This window comes from Hakea prostrata, chromosome 7 (genome assembly GCF_041222555.1).
Source record: "Hakea prostrata isolate BN-2017 chromosome 7, UWA_Hpros_2, whole genome shotgun sequence".
NCBI lineage: Eukaryota > Viridiplantae > Streptophyta > Magnoliopsida > Proteales > Proteaceae > Hakea > Hakea prostrata.
In genome coordinates this window covers 60,392,149-60,410,335 of record NC_142606.1, presented here as the reverse complement: position 1 = coordinate 60,410,335, position 18,187 = coordinate 60,392,149, and the positions used below count along the sequence as shown (strand labels likewise).

Below are 18,187 nucleotides of genomic sequence, written 5' to 3'. Positions count from 1 at the left end.
TATATTTACTAGGATAGGAATACCAAATCAGGATTTCCATATCCTAGGTAATTACATCGATAACTATCCTTACCTTGAATCGGAGAAGAGAATGGTCCAAGATCACAAGCAGTGGCCCAAATAGTCTTAAAGTCCTAAACAAGCATATATGAAAGGTTAGAGAAGAAATCAGAACAATCGGAGATCAAACGAATCAGAACTGGGCAAAGTTGCTGACAGCAACTCTATTGGTCGATACATTTGGTCGATAGTATCGACCAATAGTATCGACCAAATCAATTCCAGGACAGCAAGCTGGCTTTTCGGATTCTTGCCCAGATTTGGTCTTCCGGGTCTCGGATTGACATGAAACTTGGAGGATAGTCTAAGCACAACATGGGGACACTAATTATCAAGAAACTTTCATAATCCAATGGTCCATTTGGAAATCCCCAAATTGACATATTAAGGTTAAGAGTTGTAGATCATAGCATTGGCTATAACTCAATGCAAATTAGGGGAAAACATGGGGGATTAGGTAGGGAATCGTTTAGAAGTAACATGGAGCACATATGCAAGGTATAGATTAAGTAAATCACGAGCTTCATCTCAGTTTTGGTAAATAAAGCAAGTTGGTAAGCAATAAATCATGGAAATGTGTAGTCAATGATCATGAGGTGAATCAATCATAGTCATATCGGTGAAAACATCATTGTATGGGGTTTAGAAGGTTCATGGCAAGGTGTATGCAAGGTTGCAGCACCTTGACCATGGTCCCAACAGTAAAATAGAGAAAAGATGAGTGAGAAAGTGATTAGGAGAGAGAGTCATACCTTTAAAGTGGAACAAGAAGGTAGGAATAAGTGGTTGGCAATGATTGATGAAGAAGATGCTTCACCACTACCAAGGAGGAGTTCTTGGGAGGCTCTCTCACGTTCCCAGATGTTAAAGACGCGAGGATAGGGCTCCAGTCTCGAGGAATAAATAAATAGAAAAGAATATTCTAAGAATCTTTAAATCTGGGCTCAGCAGACTTGTTGGTCGATACATTTGGTCGATGGTATCGACCAATAGTATCGACCAAAACAAACTCTGCAGAATTTTACAGAATAGTACAGCAACTTTAGGTGCGGACTTGGAGGGCTATACAAGGTCAAATTGCATGGGGTTTTCTCCTACAGTTCACTCAAGAGGTCTAGTTTCAGGGAGTACCTTCGGATTATGCACAGGAGTCCGTTTGCTATTTCAACTGTCTCGCTCTTCATCAGTGCGCAGATTCTAACTTAACACTGGTAATGTGCTCAAGGAAGGAGCAGCATCATCAATGTCCATAAAGCTGGAATCCCGACATTACGTCATCAACCAGTAGGGCCCATAAGTCCCTCCTACCACCACTTCGGGTCTTTGGACCTACAAACATAACAATGACCGGGTCGGGTCAAGGTTAGGTAAAAGCTGGATTTTACATTCTTCCCCCCTTAAAAGAATTTCGTCCTCGAAATTGAAAGCGTACCTGTGCTCCCAAAAAGATGAGGAAATTTCTCCTTCATTTCTTCTTCCTTTTCCCATGAAGCCTCTTCCGGGGTATGGTTCTTCCACCGAATCTTCACCAAAGGAATGGTGCGATTCCGCATGTTGCTTGTCCTTTTTATCTAGGATTTCAGCTGGTCCTTCATCGTAAGAAAGATCAGCACTAAGTCCTTCGGGTGCTTGCTGTAGTATGTGTTCCGGGTTCTCTATGTACTTCCGAAGCATCGAAACGTGGAACACATTGTGAACTCCAGCAAGAGATGGAGGCAAGGCCAAGCGATAAGCAACAGGTCCAACCCTTTCCAAGATTTCAAAAGGTCCGATGAAGCGGGGGCTAAGCTTCCCTCTCACATTGAATCTCATCACACCTTTCATAGGTGATACCTTAAGGAAAACTTTCTCTCCAATAGGAAACTCCAGATCGGTCCTTCTCTTGTCGGCATAGGATTTACTGTCTTGGTGAGCAGACTTAATCCTCTCTCTAATCATGTCGACCATAGCACTTGTAGCTTCAATCATTTCCGGGCCTAAGACTTTTCTTTCACCTGTCTCGGTCCAATACGGAGGCGTTCTACAAGTGTTACCGTACAAAGCTTTAAAAGGAGCCATGCCTATTGTTGATTGATAAGCTGTTGTTATAGGCAAACTCCACTAAAGCTAAGTGATCATCCCAATTTCCACCCATGTCTACCACACAAGATCTAAGCATATCTTCTAAAATTTGAATCGTCCGCTCGGATTGTCCATCGGGCTGGGGATGATGAGCTGTACTCGGGTTTAATTGGGTTCCCGGGGCTTTTCGCAATCCATTCCAAAACCTTGAGGTGAACCTAGGATCACGGTCGGACACAATACTCATCGGCACACCGTGTAGGCGAACCACGTTGTCCACATAGAGTCTAGCTAGCTTGTCCAAAGTGTAGGTGATCTTCATAGGTATGAAATGGGCTGATTTAGTCAACCTATCTACAACCACCCATACGGTGTCATTTCCTTTACTTGTCCGCGGCAAGCTAGTCACGAAGTCCATGGATATATCTTCCCACTTCCAACTAGGAACGGGAAGGGGCTGAAGTAATCCGGACGGAGGGTGGCGACAGCTTTAACACGCTGACAAGTCTCGCACTTGGCAACAAAGTCTTCCACATCCGCCTTCAAGCTATTCCACCAAAAATGTTCCCTTAAGTCTTTATACATTTTGGTACCCCCAGGGTGTATTGTAAAGATCGACTGGTGTGCTTCTTTCAATATTTCCTTCTTGATTTCATCAACAGCGAGGCACACAGTCTACCTCTAAACAATAAGGCACCATCTAAAGATGTACTAAAAGCAGGGTCCATCTCTGAATTCGTGGCAACCTTCCCAACCTTCTCTCTCAGTTCAGGGTCAGAACTTTGCAAAGCGACGATCCGGTCTCTAAGGGTGGATCTTGCCGTCATGGCAAAAAGAATACAATCCGAACCCTCAGGCACCACTTCTAAGCCAAACCTTTCCATTGACAGCAATAAAGGTCGACTCAAAGCACACAAATTCAAATCCTTCTTCGACTCTTCCTACTAAGAGCATCCGCAACTACATTTGCTTTACACGGGTGATATTGGATGTCACAATCATAGTCGAAACCAACTCCAGCCATCTTCTTTGTCTCATATTCAGCTCTTTACGGGTGAAGAAGTATTTCAAACTCTTATGATCTGTGAAGATAGCGATTTTCTCACCGTATAGGTAATGTCTCCAAATCTTTAAAGCAAAAACAACGGCGGCAAGCTCTAAGTCGTGAGTGGGATAATTCCGCTCATAGTCTTTCAATTGCCGAGAAGCATAAGCCACAACTTTTCCGTGTTGCATCAACACACAACCCAATCCGATCATGGAAGCATCGGTGTAGGCTATCAACCCACCGGAACTATCGGGTATAGTCAAAACCGGGGCACTTGTCAATCTAACCTTCAGCTCTTCAAAATTCCTCTCGCAAGACTCGGTCCAAACGAACTTCTCTTCCTTTCTAGTTAGCTTAGTCATAGGGGCAGCCAACCTAGAAAAATTCTCGATAAATCTCCGATAGTATCCTGCCAATCCAAGGAAACTTCTTATCTCGATCCACGGTCTTCGGTCTTTCCCAATCGGTAGCGGTTTGCACTTTTTCCGGGTCGACACGAATACCTTCGGCTGAAACAACATGGCCAAGAAACACTACCCTTGAGAGCCAAAAGTCACACTTGCTAAACTTAGCATAAAGTTTCTTTTCTCTCAACCTTTGCAAAGTGAAGTTCAGATGTTCCGCATGCTCTTCTTCATTCTTCGAGTAAATCAAGATGTCATCAATGAATACGATCACAAACTTATCGAGCACATCCTGAAATACCCGGTTCATGAGGTCCATGAACACGGCGGGGGCATTTGTTAAGCCAAAAGGCATAACTTTGAATTCGTAGTGTCCATACCTTGTTCGGAACGCCGTCTTGAAGATATCACTTGACTTCACTTTCAACTGGTGATACCACGATCTTAAGTCAATCTTCGAGAAAACAGACGCACCCTTCAAGCTGGTCAAACAGGTCGTCAATCCGAGGCAACGGGTATCTGTTCTTGATCGTTAACTTGTTCAACTCTCTGTAGTCAATGCATAGGCGCATACTACCATCTTTCTTTTTAACGAACAAGACCGGAGCTCCCCGGGGTGACACACTTGGCTGCACAAAACCTCTATCCGGGAGTTCATTCAAGCGAGCTTGCAACTCCTCTAGCTCGGTAGGCGCCATCCTGTAAGGAGCTTTAGACACCGGAGACGCTCCGGGAGTTAAGTCTATGGAAAACTCAACCTCTCTATCGGGGGCAGTCCCGATAATTCGTCTGGAAACACATCCGCGAAGTTACAAACTACACTGATATCTTCGGGTCTCTTCTTTTCCTTAACCTTGCTTCCGGATGAAACATCTTCCACTAGGGAGTGGACTTGCATTAAGGCGGTCAAGGTCTTCTTGCTCACTCTTCCCTTCCTTCCTTGGAACTCCAAAACTGAATTCCCCTCCAATCGGAATTGGATCTTCTTTGAAGAGCACAAGATCACGAGCGTTGTAGGATGTCAACCAATCAATTCCCAAGATCACGTCGAAATCTCTCATATCGAACAACACTAACCTTGCCTTCAAGTTCAAACCACAAACACAAACGGGACATTCCTCTAACACTTTATCTAGTTTAACAATGGACCCAACGGGGGTACAAATTGATAAATAACTAGACAAACATTTGGGTGTTAGGTTAGTCTTCACAGACAAAAGTAGATGAAATGAATGAATGAGATGCACCCGTATCAAATAATACAAATGCTTTGGTAAAGAAGCGACTAACAATGTACACGTAACAACATCATGACAAGCTTCTTGGTCGGTGCCGGATATCTTCGAAGACTCTGCCGGCGGGAGGGGCGGGGACACTCTTACGAACAGGAGCACCGGGCTGAACAGGACTTCTTGGGGCGGAGGCGGGCAAAATGGCCGGGCTGTTTGCAAAAGAAGCAAACATTATCCTTCGGTCCAACGAGAGGTAGCTGCCACTGGAGGTCTCGAAATGCGGGCACTGGGGTGTACCATTCCGGGTAGAGAAGGCTGAACAATTCCTGCAGGTCGGGTCCCACTAGTGCGGCCATCTTGGCCTACATGAGCGGCACTTGGGACTCGGCCCAACACTCCGGGGCTGATAGGTGGGAGTGGGGGTGCGGTGCGAGGCTTCACAAAACGACGGTCGATACGATCAACAAATCCGGAAGATCTGGATTGCCAAGGTTTCTGTGCTCGCACATTCTCCTTCTCGGTTTCCTCAATTTTCTTCGCATTCTCCACGGCTTTGAGCATAGTCTCCAAGAGGTAAGGCGGTGAGGTGGACTTTGATCGAAGGTCGCAGCCCTTTGAAAAATTTCTTCGCCTTGGCAACATCGGAACTCAAGGAATCGGGGCGAAGAAAAAGAGTTCTTCAAACTTCTGCTGGTATTCCCGGCCACGAAAAGGGCACCTTGAACCAATGCCATGAATTCTGCCTCTTTGGCATCCTTCACCGACTCGGGAAATAGTTCCTACAAAATGCTTCCTTGAACAACTCCCAAGTAACCACACCAGCATGAAGGTTCTCGAGAATAGGCCTGGTGGAGGTCCACCATGCATCGGCTTCATGTTGGAGCTTACGTTACGCAAACAACACCTTCGATTATCCGAACAACTGCGGGTGTCTAAATGCCTTTTCCAATTCTCTCAACCATCTATTAGGAAAGAGGGTGTCCTTGGTCATTCCGGTAAAAGATGGCACTTGGAGTTTAAGAAAACTTTCCATCAGCTTGGTATGCGGGATCTCGGTGGACCTCTCCACATACGGAGCTGCACGGCCAGGGTTTCTTGAACCACTTGCTCGGTTCTCTTCTCGCATAGCCAAAAATCCGGTCATCATTTGATTGAACTGCGCCGCTTGTTGCTGCATCATGTTGGTCATAATGCTAGCAATGTCTCCGAAGCTTCCGATTTCAGGGAGCATCGGGAACTCCATTAGGGGCGGGGTGCTCTCCTTGTCTTTGCTGGTCCGGGGTCCCAGCGGGCACATCTTCAACTCCGGAATTATCAGGAACCAATCAAACGATTCCTCGAAGCACCATTACGCAAACATCGGAAATTCACAACATCGAAAATCAACTTGTCAAAATCACTTGATCAATAGAAAGGAATGCCCAAATCATGCTTAAAATCATCAACATAGCAAGATTATAGTCCAACATTGACAAGAAACAAATCACAAATCAGATTTCCACAAAAGCCCAAAAGCAGAAATTTTTCCCTATTGGTCGATACATTTGGTCGATGGCATCGACCAATAGTATCGACCAAAAAGCATTCTAGCGAAAAAAAACCAGAATAAATGGCCCACTCGTTTCATTTCCAAAACATTTCCATTTCAAACTTGTCTCTGGGGAAAACTTCTCCTTAAGGTCTCTAAGGGTTTTAGGGGTGATTTGAGACTTCCAACACTCTTGCAAGCTTGCATTGATCAACAACACAAGTAAGTCTCATTCTCTTCTTCTCTCTTCTTGCGTTTTCATTTACCAAGATATGATTTTTCTTCAAAACTGCAAAATGGTTGATGCTAATGGTTAGAATCATGTCTAGGGACGTTTAGAAACATGCTCCCACCATTTTACAAGCCAAACTAAGCATGAAACACAAGATTTCACATCTTAGGATTCAAAAATCACTATTCATCTCAATGTTTCCAACTTTACAAATACTTGCCTCATTTTTAAACCAAAATGAATTTTGACATGAAACCAAGTCCCACATGACTAAATTACCATGGGGAAGGTGTTCCCACATTCGGTTTGCCAAAATTTCAACTTTTGAAAAATCTCAAACATAGCCCAAAGAGGGATTTCTTCCTTTACCTTCTTGCTGAATTTTCACTTCTACACGGCCAAGATGTTAGATTTTCACCAAACGAAACATCCCAGCACGTTTATCCAAGTCTTATACATATGCTAGTATGTTCGAATCGCATTTTCGCAACAATTTCAAATTTTCGAAAAAATTTACAAAAATGCCCTTCATCTAACAAATGAACAAGGGAATTAATCAAAATGAAATTTCTTTCTTGTCTCCGCGAGGTTCATCATGCCCCGAGAGGAGGACGGAGGGCTGACGAGAGGTATAGGACATGCTCCACGGCGGGGAGGTGACCGATGAGGACCTCTTCATATCACCTCGGGCGAGTTCTGTTCGAGCACTACTTCTATGACATACCGATCGAGTACGGGCGGTTGGTAGTCTTAGATGAGCTAGAGACCTTTCGCATACGGGAGAGGTTAGAGGCGATGGGATGGTCATCTTTGTACACCACGCCATATTCGGTCTACCCGAGCTTGTCGGGTACTTTTATAGTAACTCGACCTACCGATTCGAGGATGACCCGCGAGATGGTCCTCGGATTGTCATCTGCTCCGTGGTCGAGGCGTTGAGATCACATTCACTACCAGCGAGTTGGCTGGGATCTTGGGAGTGCCGTCCGTGCCAGGACTTTCGCTTGTGGATTCCTCCTCGCACCGACATTCCGGAGGGTCTCATTCCATACGAGACACACGAGATATGCAAGACTACGTGGGACGACGAGAACCGCTTCATGCCCGGGAGTGGCACTTCTATGATACCATCTGCCCGAGTCATCGCTCGCTTTGTCGGGCGAAACATTATTCGAAGGCGGGGGCATCACGGTAGGGTGACGATTATGGAGGCACTAGTCATCTATTGCATTTACACTGGCGTGCGAGATAGACTTGGCTCACATCATGCGGCATATCATGATAGACCGAGTTGAGTCTCCCGGGGTCGGGAACTTAGCTTTCGGCCGGGTCTTGACACGCATTTTCCAGTACTTCCAGGTGGATTTAGAGGACACACTGACGATTCCTGATATAGAGATAGGTGAGGACCTCTGTGCATGGTCGGTCAAGAAAATGGGGCTTGGTAACGTGGTTGGATCGGACAATGAGGCCGGCATCGATGGGGATGCCGAGGATGACGATGTAGATGAACATGGAGACAATGATGATCGGGTGATGCTCCGGTTCGGGATGATGATCGGGGGCATCGGGAGATTCCCGCTCCACGATTATCCGAGGATGGAGGTCCATCTCACCAGACTTCGAGGCTCCGGTGTGACTTCTCATCGGTCTCCGATTTATTCCATACTCGAGAGGATCGAGGCTCGACAGATGAGGATGGAGACATACATGCACGCTTTAGGTGAGAGGTTTACACGGTTCGAGGATGAGTTCGGATCGAGGAGGGATCGGACGGATCGTCGGAGTAGATCACCTAGATAGATAGCATTAGGGGTTTTCCTTTTTATGTTTCCCAGATGTACTTTCTTCCAGACTTGTAAAAATTTTCTTATGTGATTAATGAAATCAAGTTGTTTTGCTTATATTATTGTATCTTATTCCATAATCGGTTAAGTTTCATCTATTCGATTTACTAATCTCGGTTATCTATTATTCAGCTCTAAGAATAGTTGAGTTACCCTTTTTGATCGGTAACTCGGAATGTTCCATCATCGCTTCCGTGGTTAGGGTCTTACTGAACACGGGGCTCGATACCACTCTGTCACATCCACCCAGCCGGTACCCTATCCGGCATACCCGGATGTGATCCACAGCCCAGCAGATCCATAGTTCGGGGACCACATAATCCACATCAACGATAATACAATCATGAACAGATAATAATCATAAACTAACAATGAATGATCATGGAATTCAAAAATAAGGTGTCAGACATAATCAGAGTGCGGAAATAAATATCAAATCAGATAACTTAAGAAGGCAGTGGGCGGAATCCACTCCTTCACCAAACGGAAGTGAGGTCAAAATTTAGTTAAGTACAAGTCTCAAGTTATGAAGATAAATTAAAGTTATTACAATTCTTCTAAGTTTAACTGTCACAAAAAGAAGTAGTAACTACTCATAAGTCTCCTCCACAATGGATATGTCCTCCTCAAAAGTGAGGACCATGGAGATCCAACATGACTGCTCCCATACAACTCCAGGGCTAACCCTAGTACGCCGGGTGATCTTCTTCGGTATGGTCACCGAAGTCTTCAGTGTAGCTAGCCTCCGGATAGTAGTATGAGGTATCCGGGTCCGTCTCAGGGAGGGTACCATCAGAGTAATCACCTGTAGAATAGCCTAACAAAATATTGCAACGAGAAAAGGAATGAGTTCAAAAGAACTCAGCAAGGAAGTTATCCCTCCACACATAAACCACAAGATAATCATAAAATGATGCGAGATGATATGAGGCATATAATGCAATATGACTTTATTCTAAGTATGCTGGTCATCTATGGTAGACATGCTTTAAGTCATGGCACCATACTTCTTTAGGTAGTCTCAGTCACTCATCACCGGGGTGAATTGGGTCCTGCATCCCTCTCGGACAAATCCATGGTTGGGGGTTTCGGTCACCGCTCTCTCACATCACCGTTTGGTCTAAGTATTGGCGCATGTCAGGGTATAGCCTAGCCCAATGCAAGTCATCTACTTAATCATATCATGCCAGTTCCAGATACTTCCATTCCTCCCCTCTCGGGATCCTTTCCGGTATCCTTCACACTAGAGTCACGGATATTACTCACCGGACTCATCAACCCTATTGGTCATCCACAAATGGTAAACGGGAAGCTCTCACGTCCCTCTCACGGATCATTTCACCGGTCTTGAGTGCCCGTGAGCCCAAGTCTAGCCATTTGTAACCCTACCAATAAATGGCCCCTTTCGGGTAACCGTAATGCAATTTATGTCCTCTCACGGGGTGGATACCGGTCTTGAGCGCCCACAAATCCACACTACTACCACGGGTTGTTCGGTCTCAATGCCCTTCCGAATCGGGTCTGATATGATAGGGACATCCTAGCCATACATCTAGACAAATCCTATGCATGTCATTCAATAACCCGGGAAAGCGTCAATGGACACCTTCGGAGAACATCCCATACTATTCCCTCCGATGTCCAAGGACAGAGAAGCACCGGTAGGGTACCCCTCAATCCCAAGTTATACTTAAGCAATCACATGCCCAAGTTCATCATATCAGTTCACAAGATACAACGTCATAATAAACATTCGATTCATGACATTGACATAAGTCATCATATATTGAAATTGATAAACATGATACAACATTGAAGTAATATAATGTAAACACAAAGCTACTGTTAAAATACATATGTAGCAAGTCTAACATGATAAGGATATGAATTAGAAACTATATTTACTAGGATAGGAATACCAAGTCAAGATTTCCATATCCTAGGTAATTACATCGATAACTATCCTTACCTTGAATCGGAGAAGAGAATGGTCCAAGATCACAAGCGATGGCCCAAATAGTCTTAAAGTCCTAAACAAGCATATATGAAAGGTTAGAGAAGAAATCAGAACAATCGGAGATCAAACGAATCAGAACTGGGCAAAAGTTGCTGACAGCAACTCTATTGGTCGATACATTTGGTCGATAGTATCGACCAATAGTATCGACCAATTCAATTCCAGGACAGCAAGTTGGCTTTTCGGATTCTTGCCCAGATTTGGTCTTCCTGGTCTCGGATTGACATGAAACTTGGAGGATAGTCTAGGCACAACATGGGGACACTAATTATCAAGAAACTTTCATAATCCAATGGTCCATTTGGAAATCCCCAAATTGACATATTAAGGTTAAGAGTTGTAGATCATAGCATTGGCTATAACTCAATGCAAATTAGGGGAAAACATGGGGGATTAGGTAGGGAATCGTTTAGAAGTAACATGGAGCACATATGCAAGGTATAGATTAAGTAAATCACGAGCTTCATCTCAGTTTTGGTAAATAAAGCAAGTTGGTAAGCAATAAATCATGGAAATGTGTAGTCAATGATCATGAGGTGAATCAATCATAGTCATATCGGTGAAAACATCATTGTATGGGGTTTAGAAGGTTCATGGCAAGGTGTATGCAAGGTTGCAGCACCTTGACCATGGTCCCAACAGTAAAATAGAGAAAAGATGAGTGAGAAAGTGATTAGGAGAGAGAGTCATACCTTTAAAGTGGAACAAGAAGGTAGGAATAAGTGGTTGGCAATGATTGATGAAGAAGATGCTTCACCACTACCAAGGAGGAGTTCTTGGGAGGCTCTCTCACGTTCCCAGATGTTAAAGACGCGAGGATAGGGCTCCAGTCTCGAGGAATAAATAAATAGAAAAGAATATTCTAAGAATCTTTAAATCTGGGCTCAGCAGACTTGTTGGTCGATACATTTGGTCGATGGTATCGACCAATAGTATCGACCAAAACAAACTCTGCAGAATTTTACAGAATAGTACAGCAACTTTAGGTGCGGACTTGGAGGGCTATACAAGGTCAAATTGCATGGGGTTTTCTCCTACAGTTCACTCAAGATGTCTAGTTTCAGGGAGTACCTTCGGATTATGCACCGGAGTCCGTTTGCTATTTCAACTGTCTCGCTCTTCATCAGTGCGCAGATTCTAACTTAACACTGGTAATGTGCTCAAGGAAGGAGCAGCATCATCAATGTCCATAAACTGGAATCCCGACATTACGTCATCAACCAGTAGGGCCCATAAGTCCCTCCTACCACCACTTCGGGTCTTTGGACCTACAAACATAACAATGACCGGGTCGGGTCAGGGTTAGGTAAAAGCTGGATTTTACATTAAATTTTATTTTATTTTTTTTTATTTTAAAAAATAAAAAAAAAAATTATTATATTACCAAAAAAAACATTAGGGTTCCCCCCCCCCCCCCCCCCCCCCCAAGGGGGGGGGGGACGGAGCATTAAAAACCACCCTTTTTTTTTGTTTTTTTTTTTTTTTTTTTCCATACCCAAGAGGGGGGGGAGGAACCAAATTTTTTTTTTCCCCTTTTTTTTTGGGTTGTTTGAACTTAAAAGAACTAGATTAAGATTGAAACCTAGAATGTTTGACTCCCAATTGTTTGTGGCCACGCCATCTAGTGGCATTGTGGAAACTTGGGAATTGATTAAAGCCTGTGAGTTAAATTTTGGAGACATGAAGTTGACTGCAGACTTAATGATCCTTGATCTTAAAGGATTTTGACATCATCCTGGGGATGGATTGGTTGATTTGTAATCATGTCAATCTTTTGTGTTTCGAGAGAATGGTAGTGTTGAGACCCCAAAATGAACCGACGATTAAATTTTTGGGAATGAAGTTGGGATCCCCAGCATGAATGATAATTTCAGCCTCATAGGCTAGGAAGTTGTTAAAGCAGGATTGTCAAGGATAACTGTTAACTATAGTGAACATCGAAGCTCAAGAACTAAGTTGATGGATGTTCCTGTTGTGACGGAATTTCCTGACGTCTTTCCAAAAGACTTGTTAGGTTTACCTCCAGAAAGGGAAGTGGAGTTTGCCATTGAACTGATTCCTGGTGCTGCTCCAATCTCTAAGACACCGTACATAATGGCTCAACAAAAGTTGAAGGAATTGAAAGAACAATTACAAGACCTGTTAGATAAAGGTTTTATTTGGCCTAGTGCTTTGTCATGGGGAGCTTCTATCTTATTTGTAAAGAAGAAAGACGGGTGTCCATAGACTATCAAGAGTTGAACCTGGTAACTATCAAGAATAAGTACCCATTGCCCAACGTCGATGACCTATTTGATTAATTGCAAGAGGCAAAAGTTTTCTCGAAGATTGATCAAAGGTTTGGATGTTACCAATTAAGAGTGAAGGAAGAGGATAAACCAAAGACGACTTTTAAGACTAGATATGGACACTAAGAATTCTTACTCATGCCATTTGGATTAACTGATGCATCCGTGGCATTTATGGACCTAATGAATAGAGTATTCCGTGATGTTCTTGACCACTATGTGATTGTCTTTATTGATAATATACTAGTGTACTACAAGAATGAAAAGGAGCATGAAAAACACCTAAGGGCAATATTACAAATCTTGCGGAAGGAGAAAATTGTTTGCCAAATTTAAGAAATGTGAATTTTGGCTTGATAAGGTGGTATTCTTGGGTCATGTGATTTCTGTAGAGGGTATAATGGAGGACCCTAGTAAGGTTGAAGCAGTGATAGACTGGCTCTACCAACCAATGTAATAGAGATAAGAAGTTTCTTTGGATTGATTGGCCATTACAGGCGATTTATTAAAGGATCCAACATTGCTATTCCATTAACCCGCCTCACTAGGAAGGGAGACAGATTTATGTGGACTAATGAATGTGAAAGGAGTTTCCAAGAATTGAAGCAAAGATTGGTAAAGGCACTTGTTTTGAGTCTGTCATCTAGCGCTGGAGGATTTATTATCTATAATGATGCATCTATATTTGACTTAGGGTGTGTTCTGATCCAAGATTTACACCTAGGTTCTGGAAGAGTTTGCAGAAGGCATTAGGTACTCAACTAAATTTCAGCATTACATTCATCGATAGATTGATAAACAATTTAAAAAACAATTCAGATTCTGCATAGATATGCTTAGAGCTTGTGTGATTGACTTTAAGGGAGGTTGGAGTGACCACCTATATCTGGTAGAACTTTCATAAAACAACATCTACCAGTCTACTATCGAAATGGCACTCTATGAAACATTATATGGGAGGAAGTGTAGATCTCCAATATGTTGGCGTGAAGTTGGTGAGAAGCAAGTGTTGGGGCTATCTTATACACGAGACTAGTGAGAAAATAAAAATAATTCAGAAGAGAATGAGGGCTGGGTCTATGAGGACCATGATTTTGCCGCTTTACACTATTCTTCCAAAGAGGTTATTTTGCACAAAAATTTAATTAGAATGGAACAACCTTGCCAGTACCCTCTTTTATTGTACCAATCTCAAGAAACATTTGAATGTAGGGTCATAAATGGATAACCTAAATTCATTTTTTTTTTTATTTGCTTCCATATTGATTCAGGGGTATATGAATTTGTCTGATTTCTAGTAGGATATGGATATGATTATTCCCCTTTCCAATCAACAATTATTTGTCCGACTAGTTATACGGTTAAGTTAGTTTGGGTTTGTTTTCTTATTTTCTTAAATTTATAACTTAAAATATCTAAATATTTTTCTTGGTTTGCTATTAAAATAATATAAAGGAAGATAAAGAGTGAAAAGTGTAAGAAAAATTGAAGATTAAAAATAATAAAAGAAAGGAAAGTTGCTAAATTCTTCAATTTCAAAGCATTTGTATTTCCACCCAAAAAAAAGAAGACAATTTACATAAACAAATTAATCATTTGAATGTTATTCGAATCTAGTTGCGGATGCACTTCTAGTTCATTGGGAGGCAGCCTCTTGTTGGAGGTCTAAAGTCCTAGGAGGTATGTGATTTGATTATCCGTTCCCTCCACACTTCTCCCCCCTCCTCATTCCCATCCCCAAAGGACTTGTGGGCCCCTAGTCACCACAATTTTTTTTTTTGCCAAAAAAAATGACTATCTCAATTCTTAATTCCCACACAAATAACATGATAATCTTCCTTGCTCGTTTACTTTAGAGAAGTAGGGGTGTCAAGAGGTTGAGTTGGGCCGAGCTAGCCTTGAACCCTAATTCTAGTCTCGAGATTGAAATTAAAACCCAAGTCCAACCCAACCCAATCATGGTTCCAAAATCCTCAACCCTAATCCGACCTTGACAGGGCCCGACCCACCTTGCTTGCCCTGATTAACCCTGATAGGGTTGGGTTGGTTTGGGTTGGCTTGATTAATCCTGACGCTGACCCTAATTTTTAGTGGAAACAAAATTAATAATAATATTATTGCCAAGTAAAATCAAGCAAATAATCATTTTGTTGAAAGTTGTTGGTTTTACCAACTAAGCAACACTACATTGACATGCAACTTTAGTATTAGGGCCTGTTTGGTTACATGAGTCTGGAGATTTCAAATATCTAGAGATTTCAAATCTATAGACTTCAAATCTATGGAGTCATAATTTATAAAATTAAGTGTTTGGTTGTAGAATGAAATCTGTAAATTCATCCTAAAAAACTATTTGATCGGCGTGATTTTTGTGAATGTACAAATGTATAGCTTTTTTGAAATCTCTGGATTTCACCCCTTACCCATAAATCTACATATTCACGTTTTTAGTGTAAAAAGGTGAATCTATAGAATTCATGAATCTAGAGATTTTTACAACCAAATGGGTATAATTCTCACATTCATGAATCAGGAGATTTGAAATCTCTGGATTCATGTAACCAAACAGGCCCTTAATAACTTTTATTAAATTAAACTAGTATATGGTCAGGTTTGGCCCGAACTTGACCTAACACTATTAGGGCTCATTATTTTTTAACTTAAGTTTGCCCTCAGGGTTGAAAAAATTGAACTAAAATCGAGCCAGATTTGGGGCAAATTTGGGCTGGGCTGAGTCAATATGTTTTTATTGACACCTTTCAAGGAACTAGAAATTTGTCCCACATTGAAACAAAAAGTAACTTTGTCCTCCGAGGACCCTATTTAGCAAGCACTCGATTTCGACTACAAATCACGCAGCCGCGCGGTGAGCACAGAGCGAACTATTCTTTCGCCTTTTACTAAAGAATACCGTGTGCTCGCCGCACAAAGCGGCATACGCCAATTTTTGCAGTAGTTCTCTTTTGGGGAGAACTTCACAAATACTCTAGTTTTGAAGATTTATTGCAGACCCTCTTTCTCTCTGTACCTGTTAGCCAACTCTCCGTCGCTGTGAGCCAAAGAGTTTAAGATGATCATGAAGCGCTTGTATGAGTTGAATGTGCCCAGAATTGACCCTTGGCTTCATCGCTGTGTCCGGGGAGGATTCATCTGCGAGCTACCCCTCTGGGGTTTTGGACAGGCAAATACCTCTCAACTGATTCTCTAAGGGCAAGCTGAGCGATGAGATCGAAATTTTTTTTTGGGTTGAAAGGAAGAACTCAACTTGCTTACTCTGCTTCAATGTGTTCATTGTCAGTTGTGGTTATCACTGGATTCCAGTACACCTCTGATTGTGTACGCTGCTTACTTTGCTTCGGTGTTTCCATTGGCACTTTTATCACGTTTTTGGCTTCTCCACAAAACACCAACAGGTCACATAATGTTAAAACTCCTGTTGTCCCTTTCAAGGACCAATGTCTAATTTTGATAGGTTTATTCATCTTGCCAATTCCCAAGCACTTGCAGTTGTATTACTATCCCTTCCAACTGATTGCTCTCCCTTTGCAACAGTGTGATTTTCTGAATAACCAGCAAAAGTGAAGTCCCCGTAGTTGCATTTGCTCTGTTTTAGGCCGATGAACCCCTTGGACTTCCTTCCTTGTAAGAGGAGTAATATTCTTATCCCCTCTTCTGTTGAACCGTTGTGTCTATCCAAGTGATGTCAATCACCAAACTTCTTTCCAGAGGCTCAACATTACACCGGACCTTTACTCCATTTTCAACTAATAGGGGAACTCCTACTCTTATCCTAGCTACCCATCATGGAATGCATATTATCAATTAGTGATTGTCGAAACTGAATTAATAAAACACATTTTCCCTGAAAAAAGAAGAAGAAAATATTCACTTCGGTTCTTGGATAGACATTCTTATAACTGTGGTCTACAAAGTAGTATTTATTTTCTTTTGGTTATACAAAAATAAAGTTTAGGGTTGGCATTATTTGGCCCATTTCTTCATTTGGGTTCAAGTAATGCATTCTGCATTAGAGTCTCTTATGATAGAACTCTGTTTGCATATGAATTGTGATGTTCTTGCATGTCGATAGCATTTGTATTGTGACAATCCCTGAAGGCAGCATGCAGGAAACTGGTGTAGAGAGATTTATTTTTATTTGTTCCATTTTGGTCAGGAGCTGCAATGGAACAACTAGTTATTCCAGTATCCATCTTTCTAAGTGTATCTGGACTGACATTGATAACAAAAAATTTTCTGAGGAGTATATGATCAGGTTTAGTTGTAAGAAAGCTCTTCTAGTATCTTAGTTCACTTGATCATATTTGAAAATAGATCCTACTTGGCAGCTGGATTTTGTTTTTCCATGAAGTCCTGATGTAGCACATAGGTGCTTATCTGGGATTTCTGACAATGTCTATTTCCATTTATTTCTTTATCGGTGTATGACATGTGTCCAAGTAAAGATTCAATGGACATAATAAATTTCATTCAAAATTATTTTTAACTCTTGACAATTCTGTCTCCTCTTTATAGCCGATTTGCAAATCTTCACCACTGCTACTCCAAGATATGAGAGACTACTGAGAGACTCGTTGCTGCCACCACTCCCGTGACCAGTATTGGTAACATTAGTAACAACAGAAACTGAAGGCAGACATCTCCATTTATTCTCTCAGCCTCTTAGTGTTGGTTAAAATCAGGCAATATAGTTTCTTCAAAGTTATTGCTTCCGTTTCTGCAAGTATCCTCCTGCTCAGTCTCCTTCTGATTAGCCAGTCCTGAATGACAAACTCAGTAGAATGACTATGGATTTTCCTATTTCTTCTATGTTGCTGCTTCAAATCATATGATCAGTAAAATTCTTTGCCTGTTAACTGATGAAACCCTAATCAAAGATTCAATTCTCAAACCACCACCCTTGATAAGAAGACAAAGCCTTTTAGCAGAAAATTGAAAAAGAAGAAGACAACTCCAATGACATAATAAAGCCCAAACCTGAGGATATTTGCACCCTTCACATGTATTTTCTCCACCCAGCAATGATTGTTCGTGACCCTTTCCCCTCGAGATTTCTTTGTTTGTAGAGGAAACACCAAAGAGAAGCGAAAAAGCAGGGAAAGGAGTGAGGATTTTAAAGGTTAATAACATTTTTGAAGTGAAAAAGCAGGGAAAGGAGTGAGGATTTAAAGGTTAATAACATTTTTATGTTGCACTGATGTTAGCCATGCCGGTCATGGGAGTGGAAGCAGTGCTAACCGATAAGTCTCTCAGTAGACTGCCTTAATTTTGGGTGGTGTTGGAGATTTGCAAGTCGCCTCCAATAAGGAGGAGAGAGAATCATTAAGGATTGAAAGTTATTTTAAATTTTTTCATGTCCATTAGATTTTTACTTGGACACATGTCAAAACATCCATAAAGAAATGGATCGAAATGGACCATGTCAGAAAAGGACTAAATATAAATATCTGCT

At 42.0% G+C, this 18,187-nt stretch overlaps 1 non-coding gene across 1 annotated transcript; it reads left to right on the top strand.

The window, feature by feature from the left end:
• Window positions 1-15,574: 15,574 nt before the first annotated feature.
• On the top strand, window positions 15,575-15,692 carry LOC149011550 (U5 spliceosomal RNA). Its single transcript, XR_016174924.1, has one exon. It is a non-coding gene; the product is annotated as a U5 spliceosomal RNA (small nuclear RNA).
• The last annotated feature ends 2,495 nt before the right edge of the window (window positions 15,693-18,187 follow it).